General features: G+C 34.8%; 1 long non-coding RNA gene across 1 annotated transcript in view; it reads left to right on the top strand.

The window, feature by feature from the left end:
• Positions 1–18,496, top strand: part of LOC122491828 — a 32,133-nt gene extending 13,637 nt beyond the window's left edge. The window contains exon 4 of the long non-coding RNA XR_006299457.1: positions 18,342–18,496. This is a non-coding gene — a long non-coding RNA (uncharacterized LOC122491828). The remainder of the gene's footprint in view (positions 1–18,341) is intronic.
• The last annotated feature ends 1,946 nt before the right edge of the window (positions 18,497–20,442 follow it).

The following is a 20,442-nucleotide window of genomic DNA, read 5'->3' as shown; positions in this document are numbered from 1 at the left end:
CTTTAAGGAGATAGAAATCCAAGATGTTCATCAGTATCACAGAAACATTAGTAAAGTCAGAATAGAAAATCAAAAGTACCCAATGGTGTCAACTGCCTGTATAAGGGAAAGATTATCAGCCTTTGTGAGTGAGGCAGTTTAGAAAGGCTGACTCTTCACCAGAGGATACTCAGTGATTATGAGTAGATCAGATATTTAATAACGAATGCATGCAACACCTAGTGATTTTGTTAATTAAATGTTTTAATTTAGAGCATTTGGCATAATTTAGAACTGGACTGAGATATATCTAGCTTTAGAAATGACACATTTCAGGGGCCTTTCATAAATTGAATGATTGTAGAGATAGAAAGTACTCTCAGTGACAACCTAGTCCTGCCTCCCCAGGTCAGAGTTGAACTCAAGGGGCTGAGACAGAATCCTCGCATTGCCACCCAGTCCTGCTGACTCAACATTGTTTCTATTATACCCTGTGGCCATATGTCGCTGAGCTGTACAGAGCCTCCCTATACACACACATACCCCAGTGCCCTTGAGGCTATCTCCTAGCATTCCTGAGCATTCTTTATGCGGTATGGAAATTCTGTCGTCACTTCTGAATGAAGGCATCAGAACTTACTGACTGCTGTCTAAAATAAGACTATCCTTCGCCCACAAGTGAGGTTAGAAATATATTTAATTTTATATCTACTACATAACAAATGGTATGCTAGCTGCTATACAATGCTCTACATAGAGAAAATAAGCTCTCTTAAAATCAAACTAGGTCTTGCTATAGTATAAATGAAACCAATTAGAAATGACAATGACAAATATTACAGTGCTCCATTGTTTTTTAGTATCAAAGTTGTCTTGCAGAGTTTTCTCAGCCCCTTTCAAACATAGATTATGAAAATCTAAAGAGAAAGCCAACAAAAGAATAAAACATTTGTCCATGTACTAATACCAAATATAAACAAAAATGCGAAAATATTTCTGAGATTAAATGTGCTAGGTACCAATGTATTGTCATCACAGTCTGTACCATGGTAGCACAGGACTAAGTTCTGTTCATCCCTTAGTGATCCAGAAATTTGACCAACTATACAGAATTGCCTTCCAATCAAGTTTCTGAGGTGAGCATGAAAAGGCATGGCTACCAAAGATTGGTATTTATGGGAAAGAAGGTGTTGCTTTTTCAAGAAGAGGGCTAGGGGTGCCTCGGTGGCTCAGTTGGTTAAGCTTCTGACTTTGGCTCAGGTCACAATCTCACAGATCATGGGTTCAAGCCCTGTGTCGGAGTCTGTGCTGGCAGCTCAGAGCCTGGAGCCTGCTTTAGATTCTGTGTCTCCCTCTCTCTCTGCCCCTCCCCTGCTCATGCTCTGTCTCTCTCTCTCTCTGTCTCGCAATAGTAAGTAAACGTTAATTTTTTTTAATAAAGAAGAGGGCTAAAAAGTTGGAAAATTCTTTCTGAACAAAATGAACTCAAGTTCATGACACTAAGTAATCCATCATCGCTACGTTTTAAAAGTGATATGGAGGGGCGCCTGGGTGGCGCAGTCGGTTAAGCGTCCGACTTCAGCCAGGTCACGATCTCGCGGTCCGGGAGTTCGAGCCCCGCATCGGGCTCTGGGCTGATGGCTCAGAGCCTGGAGCCTGTTTCCGATTCTGTGTCTCCCTCTCTCTCTGCCCCTCCCCTGTTCATGCTCTGTCTCTCTCTGTCCCAAAAATAAATAAACGTTGAAAAATTTAAAAGTGATATGGACAATAAAATGAATACAAGGTCGTAAAACATACATTGATCATAAGAGAGACACAGTGCTAATCCAGTGAAAAATGAGTTCTTATAATAACTCTGAAATAGTCCCAAGTACTGCAAAAAAAGAAAAAACACATACTCTTGGATAGGACGAATCTGACATTTAAAAACATGATGTTAAGATTACTAAGTAATGACAGCAAAGGACCAATGATTGATACCCAAATACAGACATCCTAGTCAAGTTTTACAGAAAAAAATAATAGAAATGATCCACACTTTTTAAAATGTGCAATATATAGCACTCAAGTTTAGCCTTTCAGATGCCATAGAGTAATTACTTTGTCTTTTTTATAGCTTTCCAAATAGGTAAGTATATGAACTTCACCCCACCTTCTATAGAAGCCAGGTCTGGGTTTCGCTGTTACCACACACATTCTGCCACAAATCAGAAATTTGCATTATTGACAAAGCTGCTCAAACAAAGCATACCAAGTTAAAACACACTACATTGCAGTAAAGCAAGTTGGACAAATTATTACAATTATTTTTCAAAATAGGCTACCAAGCATAAAGTAAACATACAATTGCTTGAACTGAACTGAGAGATAAATTAGTCACTCTTGCAAGTCTGATTGTAATAAACTTACTTCCTCAGATCTTTATGGCCCATTAGTTTTACATTTATAATTCCTGGATTTAAGCTGAGTTATCACAGAGATTCCAGAAATCTCTGGTTTGTCTTTGTCCTTTAAGATTTGGGGTGGTTCTTCAAGAATCATGAGTTTTAAAATACATTCTTCAAGTTGCTGTGGAAGATCCATATTGGGTCATTAAAAGGGGAAAAATTAAACCATTTGTCTGAAAGAGTGAACAAAATTTTCTCTTTCAGAAAAGTTAGCCCTATAATAAAAAAATCAAGAAATCTTTTATAACCCCCAAGTTCTGAATATGTAGAGAAGACTACACAATTTTGTGTAAAGTGGGACTAACAATACAAGTCATGGTGAGATTAGAATTTAAAAATTTTATTTGTGCCATTCAGAAGCCTCTGACAAGTTGAAGAGTTTAGACAATAATACTGGCCAAGCATCTGATTCATGTATGTTTCTAAAATGTACCAACAGCAATAGTGTGACATGTGATCAGAACTGGAAAAAGTCTTCAAGGCAGGATGGACACAGCTAGTTCTGTTACTTACTGTTGGCAGAGAACCAACCTAATGATGTCTGTTAAAAAGTATGTATAAACTGAGGGAAAAAGCTTATTTATAGGTCAGATGAAGAAAATAGAAAAACAAAGCCCAATATTGTGTCTTAAAATAAGTATTGATTGAAAGTCATCCTTATGTCTTGGGTAAGAAGAAATGCATATATATGTGGTTGTTAGTAATGTATTGAGAACAAAAAGTGTTGTAGATATTCCTATGATGAGCACGGAGAATGGAAAATACAGAAAAAGTTGTAGCAGAGACTACTGTGTTCACAAAACCATTTTTTCTTCTTCTTGGGCACTTAGCCATCCTATATTTTTCCAGCTTCTCTTATAGTTGCATGAAGTCATGTGAATTGTGATCAGTGAGATGTGGGCAGAATGATATATGCCACTTCTAGGCATGGCTACTACCAAAAGCAGTCTCCTAACAATTCTCTCTGCTGTCTCTTTTCCTGGCCTACTAATAAGATATAGAAGATACAGTGGAGCATTCTCAGGCCCTAAAGCAGGCACTGCATCCTTCATGGAGAAAAGTTTGGCAATGAACAATATATCAACTGAATTAAACACTGTGATAAGTAATGCGGTTGATTTATATTCTGCTATGAGCTCCTTATTTTATTGCTGACAGATAACAATTTGTACATTGCTACACTTTGAGTAGTAGTGCCCTAGGAAGGCAAAAGGAGACTGGATCCCTAAATCATCGGAGCAGATCACCAGACCAGTTATAGCCACCTTAGACTATTGCAGGAATAAGAAACGAAGTTTATTATTTCAGTTAAGCCAATACAGATTTTTTAATATTTAATTTTTTTTACATTTATTTATTTATTTTTGAGAGACAGGGTGAGACAGAGTGTGAACGGAGGAGGGGCAGAGAGAAAAGGAGACACAGAATCTGAAGCAGTCTCCAGGCTCTGAGCAAGAGTTCAGCACAGAGCCTGATGCGGGACTCGAATCCACAAACCATGAGATCATGACCTTAACCGACTGAGCCCCATGCCAATACAGATTTTTTAAAGCACTTACACAATCTTCATCAATGTAGATTGCTAGAAAGAAAAAAGACTCTAACCTTCAAACAGAATAGACAATGTTTTCAGATGATCTTAAAATGTTGACAAACGTTTACGAATTCCACAAAACAAAAATTGTGAGTAGATTGTATATTCTAACCATAAACAATAAGTTGTACTTAGGAACAGGATGTTTTTAATTCTTTTTAACTTTTAAAAATATTTTTATTTATTTTTGAGAGAGAGCGCACGCACATATGTGCACTCATGTGCATGAGCAGGGAAGGGGCAGAGAAAGAGGGAGACAGAGGATTCCTAGACGCAGGGCTCGAACTCAGGAACTGTGAGATCAAAACCTGAGCTGAAGTTGGAGGCTTAACTGACTGAGCTACCCAGGTTCCCAAGAAGATGTTTTTAATAAGCAAATTTAATGAAAGGTAAACATAATATTTTTTTAATTTTTTGAAATGTTTATTTGTTTTTAAGAAAGAGATAGAGCGAGAGCAGGGGAGGGGCAGAGAGAGGGAGACACAGAATCTGAAGCAGGCTCCCATATCTGAGCTGTCAGCACGGAACCCCACTCAGGGCTCTAACTGTGAGATCATGACCTGAGCCGAAGTCGGACGCGTTACCAACTGAGCCACCCAGTTGCCCCTAAAAAGATTATTTTTAATAACTCTTTGGCCAAAGAGGATATTTAAAATATCTGTGTGACTGCTAGGTATCTACCCAAAGGATACAGGAGTGCTGATGCATAGGGGCACATGTACCCCAATGTGTGTAGCAGCACTTTAAACAATAGCCAAATTATGGAAAGAGCCTAAATGTCCATCAACTGATGAATGGGTAAAGAAGATGTGGTTTATATATACAATGGAATACTACTTGGCAATGAGAAAGAATGAAATATGGCCATTTGCTGCAATGTGGATGGAACTGGAGGGTATTATGTTAAGTGAAATAAGTCAGGCAGAGAAAGACAGATACCATATGTTTTCACTCATATGTGGATCTTAAGAAACTTAACAGAAGACCATGGGGGAGGGGAAGGTCTCCCCCTCCCATGGGGGAGGGGAAAAAAAGTTACAGAGAGGGAGGGAGGCAAACCATAAAAGACTCTTAAGGACTGAGAACAAACTAAGGGTAGATGAGGGCTGGGGGAGAGGGGAAAGTGGGTGCTGGACAGGGAGGAAGGCACTTGTTGGGATGAGCACTGGGTATTGTATGGAAACCAATCTGACAATAAATTATATTAAAGAAATAAAATAAATAAAACAAAATATCTGTGCCAACAATAAGATCAATATGTATCAAAATCGGAAGACTGAGGACAAAGCTGTTCTGAAGTGCATTTATAGCCTTTAATAAAATATGCGTAAGAACTAAAGAAGTTGAAAGAACAAGCATACAAACATAAGGAAAGCAAGAAGAATAAAATACATAAATAGAAGGAGAAAATAATATAATACATTTTTAACGGAAAAGCTGTAAACTTAAATGATAAACCTAGGAATTGAAGTTTTATGGTGAAACAATAGTAAAGGTAACAAAATAGATCCCTATGCAAGTCTAATCAAGAAGACAAAACCCTACCGATACATAAAATACAAAAGGAAATATTAAGAAATTATTTAATTTGAGGGAAAATATAAATTATCAGCATTAATTGAAAAAGAATTGTATCTGACTAGAAAAATAGTCAAGGATATATAAAAGTTGTTAATCTATAACCTCTATAAATATATATACAGGGAGACATCACATATTGTTTAGGTTTTTAAATTTACTAATTCAGAAATATTGGTATACATTTATTATTGAAATATATAAAAATATAGCACATATTTCTTCTAAATTATCAGAGTGAAGAAATCAAATAAATAACAATTATATATCAAAGGAAATAGCAGTGAAAAATTTTAGAAACCAAGCCATTAAGCATAAAGTAAATGACAAAAGACCCAAACGTCTGCCATAACAATAGCAAACATGCAAATAATAGATGTTCGTATCAGTTAGGGTCCAAAAAACAGATGGAATCGTATGATGTCTATAAGAGACACAGTTTTGACTTGGGATCTTTAAGGTATTTAAAGATCTACCCAACAAATGCAAGCACAAAGAAAGAAGGGATCAGAATATTAGAATGAGTCAAATTTGAATATAAGGTTTTAAGCAGAAATGGCACATATAGGTAAATTTTTACTAAGAAAACATTCAATAAAACATACTAATAAAGTATAAAACAAAAGCTGTTGAAAATACAAGGAGAAATAAACATCAGTATGGTAATATTGGTAAGTGAATTTTACATAATACCTAGCCCAGCAAATCAAGTATAAAGTTACAAAACTGAATTGGAGAAGCATACCAAACTTGATTAAATAAACTATTAATGTAAGAGATTTTCTCTTTGTTTTAAATAATCCAGGTGTCATTTACAAAACTTGACCATAGTAGCCCACAAAGGAGCAGTCGGTAGCTTTCTAAATATAGAAATTACACATGCTTTGCTCTGAGTACTATTCTGTTTAGAACAAAAATGCATTAACACTGGCTTAATACTGAACCTCTCTGATAACAACATATAGAAATGCTGAATTAAAACAAAGCAAAATTTGAAATATATGGAAGAGTCTAAAGGAAAGAAAAGAGTAACCTCAAGTGACAGAAGTCAAGTAAACTGAAAATTGGTTAATATAAGCTCAGGGGTTGTCACCAGAGTAGACTTAGGAAAAATGTGGACATGGATATAAGACCTAATGCTAAAACCTGAAGTAATAAGTAATAAGCCCAGTAAGAACAAGAGCTATGGCTTTGTGTTCCCAAATATTAAAATGATAGTGATGAGATTTTTTTCTAAAGACTTTTCACCAAGGGTAATGTTTTTAAACCTCCAACCACTGGAACATGGAAGCTATAGGATTCTAGGTAGAATAAAAAGTAAAATTTACTGTACCACCAGTGGGTATGGAATTGAAATTTATATCAGCTAATGTTGAGGAATCCTCAAACTGAGAAATCAATATATAGACTCTTCTTAGCTTATTTCCCAGTGAAGTAAATGCAAACTATTCTCTGCAGAGAAATTTACAGTTCAAATTTTATGGATTTGCTAGAGGAAAAACTCTCTACTGAAGATAAGCGTGTCATCAAAAATGCACAAAGTTCCTCATGAGGAAGAGTCAGCAGAAACAACAACAACAAATAGGAAGGTTAGCATCCCTTGAGCTTGATATCATCAAACAATATTCTGAGAGCCCCAAAAGGAAGAATGTTTAAAATAACTGAAGATAAATAAAGTAATACAAGCCACAATAATACATAAATAGTGTAAATAAATAAATAAAGTATAAATTTTTTAAATAGTCGACAGATTCTGAGAAAATATAAAGAGAAATTCTAGAAATCCAACAAGTAGTTGCAGAAATAAAAACCTTAGCACACTATGTAGATTGGTTTAAAAGATTAAATACAGCTGAAGAAATGATCAATGTATTAGAAGAAATATCTGAGGAAATTACTCAGAATACAACATAAGAAGTTGAAGAGATGAAAATATGAAAAATATGAAAAAGGGATTCAAAACATTGAAGAAAGGATGAAAAGACCTACCATATCAAAATAGAAATTTCAGAAGGAGAGAATGACAGAATAGGCAAAGATCATAATTTTCAAAATAATGACAGAATTTTCCACTATTAATAAAAGGTATGAATCCTAAAAATAAAGGAGATAAAAATTCCTGGGTATAATAATTAAAAAGAAATTTAACTTTGACCATATTTTAATGAAATTACATATATCAAGAAGATAAAGAGTAAAAGAAAAACATAAATGCTACCAGAAAGAAAGGTCACATAACCAACAAAGAAAAAAAATTTGATTGGCAGCAGCCTCTCAATAACCAAAATAAAACCCAAAAAATTATAGAATGATATCCCAACAGTGCTGAAGGTGAAAATCTTATCAACCAAGATTTCTATACATGGATAAAATACAATGCAAGAATAAGGATGAAATTAGGGCATTTTCAGTCAAAGATTAACATAATTTGCCACTCACAGATCCTCACTGTATTATTATAGAATGTACTTCAGGAAGAAATTTTTAATAGCATTGATAGCTTTCTGAATGCAAATTAAGCACAAAAAATATAAATAGCAAATCCCATTAAAATTAAAATAGTAATAAGATGCCATTCACAAGAACAATAAAATATATAATCAAAGGATAGATTTAGTGTAAGGTATTCAATAACTTAATGGAGAAACATAATTTATACTTGAGAATTTCTTATACAAATGAAATAACCTATCAGCCAAGATGTATAATGGTAAACTACTTTATTAATACTGCTGTAATGCTTGACTGTCTCTATGGAAAAATAAAATTAATTACCTGGTGCATACTGTATGCGAAATTCAAATCAAGATGGATTAATAACTCAAACATAAAATAAAATCTTTCAAAATTTTAGGGAAATATAAGATAATATTTTCATGAAGGTGGGGTATGGAAGGGTTTCATAATATGTGTTTCAAAATACACAGAAAACAAATCATAAAGAAAAAGACTAATAATAAACTAAAATTTAAAGCTTCTCTTTGGAAAGAATAGCATAAAAATAAAAATGCAGGTACGAGCAATGCATGCAACCGGTGATGCATTAATATCAAGAATATATTAAAAACTGTAACAAATCTATAAGAAGCTCTCAGGAGCAAAAGCAGTAGTAGAATGGTCAAATAACATGAACAAAAATTTTATAAGAAAGGAAATTCAATAGCCAGTAAATAGGAGGACCAATCTTACTAATAAACAGATTAATTCCAATTATTTTTTTTCAATATATGAAATTTATTGTCAAATTGGTTTCCATACAACACCCAGTGCTCATCCCAACAGGTGCCCTCCTCAATACCCATCACCCACCCTCCCCTCCCTCTCATCCCCCATCAACCCTCAGTTTGTTTTCAGTTTTTAAGAGTTTCTTATGCTTTGGCTCTCTCCCACTCTAACCTTTTTTTTTTTTTTTCCTTCCCCTCCCCCATGGGTTTCTGTTAAGTTTCTCAGGATCCACATAAGAGTGAAAACATATGGTATCTGTCTTTCTCTGTATGGCTTATTTCACTTAGCATCACACTTCCCAGTTCCATCCACGTTGCTACAAAGGGCCATATTTCATTCTTTCTCATTGCCACGTAGTACTCCATTGTGTATATAAACCACAATTTCTTACCATTCATCAGTTGATGGACATTTAGGAATTCCAATTATTTTTAAAGGTTTATTTATTTATTTTGAGAAAGAGAGAGAACATGAGCAGGGGAAGTGTAGAGAGAGAGGGGGAGAGAGAGAATCCCAAGCAGGCTCCATACTGTCAGCAGAGTCTGTGTAGGGCTTGACCTCACAACAATGAGATCATGACCTAAACTGAAATCAAGAGTGAGAGGTTTAACTGACTGAGCCTCCCAGGTGCCCCCAGATTAATTAAAGTTATAATTTGATGAGATATGAAGTTATAACTATCTCATTAGTAAACATTTACAAGTCTAACAGAATGTCAATGAACAAGTAGAAATATCTTGACTCATACTTTGCTAGTTGGATATGAATTATTATACAGAGCAGTTTGGCAATTTATAGTAAAATTATCATAAGTATATTTTTAATCTAATAATTTTACTTTTAGGTAGATAGCATTAAAAATGTTCCCCCTTGTGGGGCACCTGGGTGGCTTAGTCAGTTGAACACCCGACTTCAGCTCAGGTCATAATCTCGCAGTTCATGAGCTCAAGCCCTGCATCAGGCTCCTTGCTTCAGCCTGTCAGTGCAGAGCCTGTCCCCCGCTTGCCCTCTCCCCCGCCCCAAAAGTTTCCCCTTGTGCACTTAGAGACACCTACAAAAATGCACATGAAAGCATTATTTATAGAAGAAAAAAATTGAAAGCAACCTAATCTTACATTTGTAGAAAATGAAAAAAAAATAAACTAATTTATTTACATAATTGAACACAATACAGAGGTGAAAATAAGATCTACATGGGAATGTGAATAAATTTTTAAAACATTAATATAGAGAAAAACATTATAAAAAGCTAGGCTCATGATGCCATTTATGTAAATGTTTTATACAATAAAATAATGCTATAATTAACTGAAGATTTTTACCCATATCATAAAATTATTGAAAATAATTTAGGAGGAAATGGTACATATCAGCTTCAGGATTTTTATATACTCTGAGTGAAAACAAAAACAGGAAAATATAGATGTTAAGTCACATGTTACTTTCTAAAAAAACACAAATACTGCAGAAAAATGTTAACTGTTGTGAGTACATAATTACATGCCATATTATTTTTTTATGAATGTTTAATATAGTGTGTATATGACATCAAAAGCCCAAGAAACAAAAGAAAAAATAAATTCATCAAAATTAAAACTGTTTGTGCTTCAAAGGATACCATCAAGTAAATGAAAAGAGAACCCACACAATGGGAGAAAATATTTGTAAGTCATATATATAATAAAGGTCTGGTATCCAGAATATATAAAGAACTCTTACAACTCAACAATAAAGAGACAACCCAATTTAAAGATGAGCAAAGGATCTGAGTAGGTGTTTCTTCAAAGAAGATATACAGCAACCAATAATCATGTGAAAGTTGCTCAACATCAATATTTACTAGGGAAATGCAAATCAAAACCACAAGATACCTTTTCACACCCCCTAGGGTGGTCATAATAAAAAAAGAAAGAAAACGAGGGTTGGTGAGGATGTGGAGAAATTGGAGCTCTCATACATTGCTGGTAGGAGTGTAAAATGATGCATTGCTGTGAAAAACAATTTGGCAGGTCCTCAAAAAGTTAAATATAGAGTTACCATATGACCCAGCAATTCCACTCTTAGTTATATACAAAAGAAAATTGAAAACATAAGTTCACAGAAAAAACTTGTTCATGCATTTTCATAGCAGTACTGTTCATAATATCCCCAAAGTAGAAATAACCCAAGTGTCCATTAACAGATAAATTCATAAACAAAATATGGTATATCCATACAATGAAATATTATTCAGAAATAAAAAAGATACAAAGTACTCATACATATGGTATGGATAAACCTTGAAAACATTATACTAAATTAAAGAAGCCAAACACTAAATTCCCTCTGTCAGTGGTTCCCAAGACCATCCTCAGACTTGATGGCTCACTAGAAAAACTCAAAAGAACCAGATGTTGTTATATTATTCATGGTTTTGATTTACTACAGAAAAGGATGCCAATGAAAAGCAAAAGGAAAAAGTGCATATGAGGAAGTTGAGGAGAAACCATGTGTAAGTTTCCAAGTGAACGCCTCTGGTGAAGTCACATAGGATGCACTTAATTCTCACAGCAACAGATGTGGTGACAACAGATGCAAAGTGTTGTCCATTAGGGAGCCTGATATGAGTCTTGATATCCAGGATTTTTACTCAGGGTCAGTCACATAGGCTACTCAGATTCAGCTACTCATGTACTCACATTCAGCTACTCAGACTCCAGATCTGCAGAGCAAAAAAATAGGTTTCACACTAATCATATAGTTAACATAAAGTATACAGGAAAATGATACAGCATGGTCCAAGTCTGCTGGCATACAAAGAGTTACCAGGTTGAACACTGCAAGGGCTCAGAACTCAGGTCCCAGAGCTGGCCAAGGAGCAATTCTGAAAATAGACCTTTCTTGGTCATGTGCACAGTTTGAGTAACCTAAGCCTGATGTGCTTTTTCCTGCACAGCCACATTCTCTAGGATTCCATTTATATGAAATATCCAGAACAGGCAAAATCATAGAGATGAAAATTAGATTAGTCATTGACAGAGAATGGAAGAAAAAGGAATGGGAAGTGACTGCTAATGGGTATGAAGTACTTTTGATAACAAAAATTCTTCAATTAGACTGTGGTAATGGTTACACAATCTTGTGAATAGGCTAAAAACCATTGAATCATATACTTTAAATTGCAAATTTTATATGTAAGTTATATCTAAATTAAAATCTGGTAAAAATATTTCATAATTTAAAATTTAAAGGTTACTGTTATGAGAATTTATTGATAGTAAGGGTAGAAAGAGAAGATAATTTATGAAGCTATTGCAATAGTGCACATAAATTATTAAAATCAATTTAAGATAACAATGTAGTAAGAAAAATTATATAATACCCAGTTTGGGGTGGGGTTTCCATTAAGAAATAACCTCTTTTATTGTGAAATGTTGATTATGAAATAGTAAGTAAGAATAGTTTGGGAGTATGTCACAAAAGTCTTAAACTATAAATGTTTGACCCGAGAAAACCAATTAAGTAGGTTGTATACTATATGATGACATACTATACAGTCATTAGATTGCTTAAAGTATAGTTAAGGACATGGGAAAATATTCATAGTGTAATGCCAAATAAAACAAAATGAAATGCTATGAAGATCATATATTTAATAATACACATTTTTAAAAGCTATCTATAATTACCAGTAATAATTAGATGGAAAGGTAACCAAACATTTATTATTTGGTGGAGGTATTTAATTATTTGTATTTTTGCTTACAGAAAATGTGACTTTTATATTCAGAAAAATATCATAAGGATGATCATTAAAGAATAAGCCCATGGATAGAGAATGGTACAATGATGAGTGAGGGATAATGATACATTTATTTGTAAAGAATTTTATGAACTGCCTTTATAAACATTATCTTATTTTGATCTCTCATTAATCTTATATGATAGTTCAGCTGTCAGCACACAGCACAGAGCCTGTCACAGGGCTCAAACCCATGAACTGTGAGATCATGACTTGAGCCGAAGTTGGACACTTAAACGACTGAGGCACCCAGGTTCTCCTCAGTTTAGAAATGTTTAAATGACTTACTCATGCTTATCCCACTAGTTAAGAAAAAATCCAAGACTCAAAATTATGTATTCTAATTTTATGTCAAGTGTTGCTACACTACAGGTAATACACACGCACTTACAAAATAAATCATCTAGTTACAGAGGATAGAAATAACAAATCTTTCACTTCACAGTACCATTCCTCCTCCAAATTGCAACGTACGGATAAGTTGCCTATGTGGATTAAATTCACTTTTAGAAATTAATTATCTTTTTTCATCACCTACATGAAGAACCTCAATCTGTCAAAACATAACTCACTTTGTGAAATACCAGTTGCTCACCTAAGACTATAAATAGCCTAAATAATAAAACTGAATTACTTTTCTACTTCTTCCTCCAGACTGCATACAGGAAATGTCTATGATAGCATCATGAATAATTAGCATCATGATAGCATCATGAAAAGTAGCATTATGAATAATTCTCAAGTGTCTGGAAGACTAGAATACTTTTATATTGCTTTCAACCTTTTTCTCTGTAGAACGTCTCTTACTCTTTAAAGTTATGCGTTTGTGAATGAAAAGTTACTTTATATTATCAACATCATTCCATGCTCTTACCACTATCATTGAATATATGTAAGAAAATTTGACATTAAAGAATATTAAGTTAGAAAATAAGTTCCATTTTGAAACCTTTCCACTCATGTAATCATAATAATAGAACTGGTTGACCTAATTTTCTGTGAATCTTTTTCCCATCTTGACTTTATTTGCCCCTCTCAGAAATGCCTTAGTAGATGTATTATTTAGAATATATTCAATAAGTGAGTTTTTGAGGAATAGCTAACATTAGTGCATAGAGGGACAAAAAACTCAGTAAGCTGGAAAAAATGAAGAGATCAAACAAAATTTTGTTATCTCTTTTCTTTGTAATGAGTAACCTGTTAATATAAGAAGATTGTCTTAATGAATAAATTCAACCCTTGTTGAAATTGAATGTTTTTCTTTTTAAACTCTTATTGTTTGATAGTACTAAAAGAAGCTTGTTGTAAAAAGTAAAACATTACAGTACAGAGATTTTAAATAGCAAAGCTAATTATCACACCTCCCTCCATTACATTATCAGCTAAATAAAATCTGAAGGACCTTGTCACTAGCAGAACTACGCACGTGCGTGCGCGCGCGCGCACACACACACACACACACACACACACACACACAAAATGTTAGGAAGATCTCAGAGCTGGAGGAAAATGTTTAACAGATAGCAATTGTGTACTCACAGAAATGAAGAGACCTATAATGTTTAATATGTGTGTAAAAATGAAATGCTCTTCATTATTAAATTTCTTTTTTTTTTTTTTTTTGAGAGAGCACAAACATGGGAGGGATGGCGGGGTGGGGGAGAGAGAGGGAGAGAGGAGAGAGAGAGAGAGAGAGAGAGAGAGAGAGAGAGAGAGAGAATCTTAAGCAGACCCCACAGCTCAGTGTAAAGCCCATTGAGGGGCTCCATCTCACAAACTTCATGAACCTGAGCCAAAATCAAGATTTGGCCACTTAACCGACTGAGCCAGGTGCCCCCTTATTTAGTTTCTTAAAAATTAAATCGTTCATTAGACTTCATCAAATTAAAAGCTTTTGTACATGAAAAGATAGTATCAAGAAAGTAAAAAGATAACCCCTACAATGGGAGATAATATATCTGATTAGAGTCTAATATCTAGAATATATAAAGATCACTTAGAGCTCAATAATAAAAAGACAAATAACCCAACTTGAATACAGGGAAATAATTTGAACAGACATTTTCCCAAAGAAGATACATGCATATGGAAAGATATGTTCAACATCATTAATCATTGGGAAAATACAAATCAAAACCACAATGAGATACTATTTAATATACATTAGGTTGATGAAAGAAAGAAAGAAAGAAAGAAAGAAAGAAAGAAAGAAAGAAAGAAAGAATAAAGAAAGAGAACAAGTATTAATGAGGGTATGGAGAAATTGGAACCATCATACATTACTGCTGGAGATGTAAAATGGTGTAGCCACTGTAGAGAAGTCCAGCATTTCCTCAAAAAGTTAAATAGAATTTACCACATGACCCAGAAATTACAGTCCTCTGTATATACCCAAAATAACTGAAAACATGTTCACAAAAAAATTGTTTGTAGATGTACATAGTAGCATTATTCATAATATCCAAAAAGTAAAAACAATACAAATGTCCATCAGCTGAAAAATAGATAAACAAAATGTGGTATATCCATTCAGTGAAATATTAAGCTATAAAAAGGAATGAATTCTAGGAAGAACCTAAGTGTCCATCAAAATATAATAGATGAACAAAATATAGGACTATTCATACAATAGAATTTTACTTATAAAGAATGAACTTGATACATGCTACAACACTGATGAACTTTGGAAACATTATGGAAGTGCAAGAAACTAGACACAAAAGGTATTTTAAGTTTTAATTTCTATGTATTTATTACTAGTATACAGAAAAACTATCAATATTGTATACAATCAATTGGTATACAGCAGTGTATTTAGTCTTCTTTATCATTCTATAAGTTAGTTTTACTAGAATCCCTCAGATTTATATCATGTAATTTGCAAAACAAGATAATGCCATTTAATCTTTTCAAATATTTACATTGGTTATTTTATTTCCCTACCTATTGCACTCATCAGCAGCTCTAAAACATGTGATGTTCAAACATAGTATTTATTTTAAAAATTTTTTTATTTGAGAGAGAAAGAACATGAGTGGGGGAGAGGGATGGAGAGAGAGAGAGAATCTCAAGCAAGCTCCATGTAGGCTCCATGTACCGGGTGGAGCCCAAAGACGGGCCTGATCCCAGGATCCTGGGACTGTGTTCTGAGCCAAAATCAAAGGGCAGACACTTAACCTATTGAGGCATGCTGCAGGTGCCTGGATAGCTCAATTGGGTAAGCAACCAACTCTTGATTTCTGCTCAGGTTCTTGAGGTATCAATATAGAACTTGCTTAGCATTTTCTCTCTCCTCTCTCTCTGCCCCTCCCTGCTTGCACTTGCTCACTCTTGCACACACGTGTTCTCTCTCTCTCAAAATAAATAAATAAACATAAACAAAACTGTAAAAATGATGTCTTACGAATTTCCTTGTTTTATTAAACCAACCGAGGTAGTAGCATTTGAGAAATGAATTCTTTGCCCAAACAATTGTTAATCATTAAAATTACCTAAAAAAAAAAATTCTCTTTAAGTTGCTTCTTTTCTTGAATTAAGGTGTTTCAAAGATTCTTTTAAAGAAAACTTACATCTCTTTTATTTATTCAGTATACAAAACAATTGGACTCTGAGGTAAGGATAATGTAGTTTGAGAGATCAGGTTTCAGGGGAAAAAAACCCCAATATTTTTCATGAGCTACCAAATCATATATCTAAAGGCAGACTTTTTCCCCCGGAAATTAACTTTTTTCTTTCTAAATTAAATACATCTTTCTTTCCAAATTAAATGCATCTTTTATTTAATAAAATACTTTTTTAAAAAATAAGAAATTAGTATGCTGTTTTACATTTATTAACATTTATTTATTAAACTTTTCCATTAAAGAGATTGTATTTCCATCATTTAAGGAAGAAATTTCATTTAATTTTACTACATGGAGAGAATGGGAGATAAGAGTTAATTAAGTTGCATAAAAATCCGATTTTCATTACATCAAGCTCCAGCAGCAAGGTTTCTGACAGGAAGTCATGAAGTCATTATGTCATGGTGTTCATTATTATCCTACAAGAAAACCATTTCTTTCAGACTGAGGGGAGCCCAACATACATAAAACAGAAGATACAAAACTCAGCCAATATTAGTATAAAATTTAAGCTGAATTTGTAATGTACTGGAACCCTGTGCTTATATTGCAATAAAGTACAAGATGACTTTTTAATTATGCTAGGTACCTTTTTCCGGTAACTTTTATGACTCAATGTGAAACTCAAAGTTAAATGTGTCTCATATTAAAATGGTAGCAGAGATAGGGAAAGATCAATATTATACTCTAAAGAAGCTGTTATGTGATTATCTGCTTTACTGGTCTGAGCAACAGTTAATTCCCAGGTGCAAATAGTATCATGAAATACAATATTCCTCTTAGAGAGTGTTTAACTTGTATTACTACACTCTTAATACAATCATTGACTCAAACCAAATTCAGTGAGGTACAGAGACTATGGAGTTACAAATGGCAGGAAACCACCAAATGTCTGTATGCTTGGTAGAAATCATTCCCATCTATTCAGAAGAAGCCTTCAGTTGTCATGTTTCTACTATATTACCTTTCCACAAAACAAAATAAAATAGTATGGATTTTGATATGTCAGCTACTGAGAAAAAAATAATGGAAGGCTAAGTCAGACCTATCTGACTACAGGCAATGAAATCAATATATTACAAGGCTAGCAAAGGCAAATTTTTTCTAGCTTCTAAGAATATTCATGTATCTAGAGGCATGTAGAAAGGGAAAGATTGACCCATTACTTATTCCTCCAAAGCTATTGATCCTTAATAATAATGCTTCTTTAAAATCAACATTGATAGGCACATTAAAGCTAAAATGCTTGAAAAGAGTTTGCCAAAGTCAAACAATTCCCTTCCCACACATGAAATTCATAGGTTCAGTTAGGTGTCAACTGGAAAGCCAGGACTAGAAGTTCAGTTTCTGGGGACCACCTGAAGGAGGGTGTTCTGATCAAAATTATCTGAACCTCCAGCAGCACAATTCTGAAACCTCTGAGAATGTGCTTCATCAATGTGGAAATAGCTGGGAAAAAAGAGCTTCAAATAATTACCATAATCCATTGGAAACTCAAGGCTTAATTTCATAGATTGGCCGATGTGTGTGACTCAAGGGCAAGTCAGGATGTAAAGACCTAGGGCCAAAGCACCTATTAAGAGGCTAAAATTATCAGCTATATATCTTTTCCATACTATTTAATTATTTCCTCATTAATCAATAAGCATTTATTGGAAGCATGCCTTTCATATGGTAAATAGTTATTTGGAATACAAAAGAAATATAAACATCTCTCCCCCAGAGATTTGTGATCATCCTGGATATAGAACAGTAATCTTTCAGATTAGCGGTATACTAAATGAATTATATCTTCATGTATCTACAATTATGTTTGATTTGAGAAGCGTTTCTGGAAAGGCAGAGTCAGGTACTACAGGTAGAAGCAATTAATGAAAGTTCATTTAATTTGATAGTTCAAATTCAACAAGTGTTTATCCCACCATCTTAATAACTTCCAAGTAATTTTGGTGTAGAAGTGATGTATAAATCACTCAGACCAACCCATCTATCTATTGCAATAATGCCCTCAGTCTTACTTGATTTGACTTTCTGATGCTCTATCCCATTATTGCTCACATATGTCCTCTCTCTCCGTTCCATCTCCACAAAATCCTCTCTATTCTTTTCTTTAGGATAAATAAAAATAATTTCTTAGTCTGAAGATAAGCTGAGCTATATGAAGAATGTAATAGATGAAATGTGATGCAAGCTGGACGGGACAATAGAAATGTCAATAAAAACATTTTTTTTTAATTCTGGATAAAGTTCAGAGTTAACCTACTACTGGCCAAAGGTAATGATTATTATGCTATTAGTAATCAGTTATATCACCTTAATTTCTAAGAGACAGAAAATATCTCTTCCTTAGACTATGTTTAATATTATCGTTATAAGACTGAAGCTGACTTGGGGTGCCTGGATGGCTCAGTTGGTTAAGCCTCCAACTTTGGCTCAGGTCATGATCTCACGGTTCGTGAGTTCAAGCCCTGCATCGGGCTCTGTGCTGACAGCTTGGAGCATGGAACCTGTTTCGGATTCTGTGTCTCCCTCTCTCTCTCTGCCCCTTCCCTACTCTGTTTCTCTCTCTCAAAAATAAATAAACATTAAAAGAAAAACAATAAATCTTCTGGGTGTTGTTAAAATGCAGATTCTGATTCAGTAGGTCTCTTGTGAGGTCTGAGATTCAGTACTTTTAGGATACTCCCAAGTGCCTCGCACTTTGACTAGCAAGGTTATTACAGTATTTACTGCGTGTTGTTTGCACAAGTTTTATCCAATAGACTATTGTACCTGGAGTGCTGTCAATGCTCACAAATGCTTATTGAATGAATGAATGTCTAGAATTCAACCTGACAAAAAGTTCACCATCCAGGCAGGACTCTCAGGTTTTCTCAACCTTCAAGGCTTCTAAAACTCCTGAGAAATTTCTTCTTGTGAGAAAAGATTATGACCCTGATCCAGTACCATGGTGCTTCTTCACTAACCAATCTACCACAGGAGACTTGCTTTCAGACAGTAGAGTACAATTCCAGCACTTAACCTGAGAGGTTAATACCTGTGGAAATTTTTAAAAGGACAGAACTTCTGAGATTGGTATTTGAAGTTAGACTTTTTATTCATTTTCTATGCTGTGTAAAAGTTGCCACAAACTCAGTGGCTTAGAACAACATCCATTTATTAGTTTCACAGTTCTGAAGTCCAGGCATGATGTGGCTAGGCTTTCTGCTCATGGCTTAAAAATTGATATCAAGATCAGTTGGCCTGATTTGCCCCCCAGAAGCTCTGAGGAAGAATCCGCTTCTAAGTTCATTCAGGTTGTTTGCAGAATTTCATTCTTTGTGATTGTAGGACTGGGGGCACTGTATCCCTGTGGACTGTCAGCTGGGGACCGCTCTCCTCTCCTGGAGATCACCTGCACTCCTTGCTACATGGCCCCCTCCATTTTCAAGCCAGTGATGGTGCATAGACTCCTTCCCGTGCTTCAGATCTCTGGCCTCCTCCATTTCTGACCTCTTGACTCAAATTTTAGGAGCTAGTGTGATTAGATGAGACCCATCCAGACAATCTGACATGAGCTGATTTGGGACTTTACATCTGCAAAATCACTTCCAACAACACCTAGATTAGTGTTGCCTGATAACCAGGAGGAGCACGTATACCAGGGGATGAGAATTTGGGGGCCATCTGAGAAATCTGCTTACCATAGCTTCCAAATTAAAGACTGGGGAAATATGTTTACCTCTCTTCCTTAGATCCCATGGAAATAAAAATAAAAGTGTACCACTGACATTGAATTGATAGCAATACTGACAATTGAAAGGGGTGAAATTATTGCACTGATTATTTTGACGAGGTTCCGGAGATCACATTGAAAGGCTGAAGACTGAATTGAGAAAACAGGCTACTCTCAGAGCACACAGGATTCCTGCAGCTGAGGGGAAAGCCCATCATCTCTAAGTCAACATGTTTAAATAAAATTTTTTAATTTTATTAATTTATTTTGAGAGAGAGAGAGAGAGAAAGCAAGAGAGAAAGAGAGAGAGCCCTGCCAGAGGGTCAGAGAGAGAGGGAAAGAGAGAATCCCAAGCAGGCTTCAGTGTCAGCGCAGAGCCCAATGCAGGGCTCAAGCTCACCAACCATGAAATTGTGACCTGAGCCAAAACCAGGAGTCAGAAGTTTAACCAACTGAGCCACCCAGGTGCCCCTCTAAGTCAACATTTTTAGAGAGAGATT

Source organism: Prionailurus bengalensis, chromosome C2, assembly GCF_016509475.1.
Source record: "Prionailurus bengalensis isolate Pbe53 chromosome C2, Fcat_Pben_1.1_paternal_pri, whole genome shotgun sequence".
NCBI lineage: Eukaryota > Metazoa > Chordata > Mammalia > Carnivora > Felidae > Prionailurus > Prionailurus bengalensis.
This window is presented reverse-complemented; position numbering and strand designations above follow the sequence as displayed.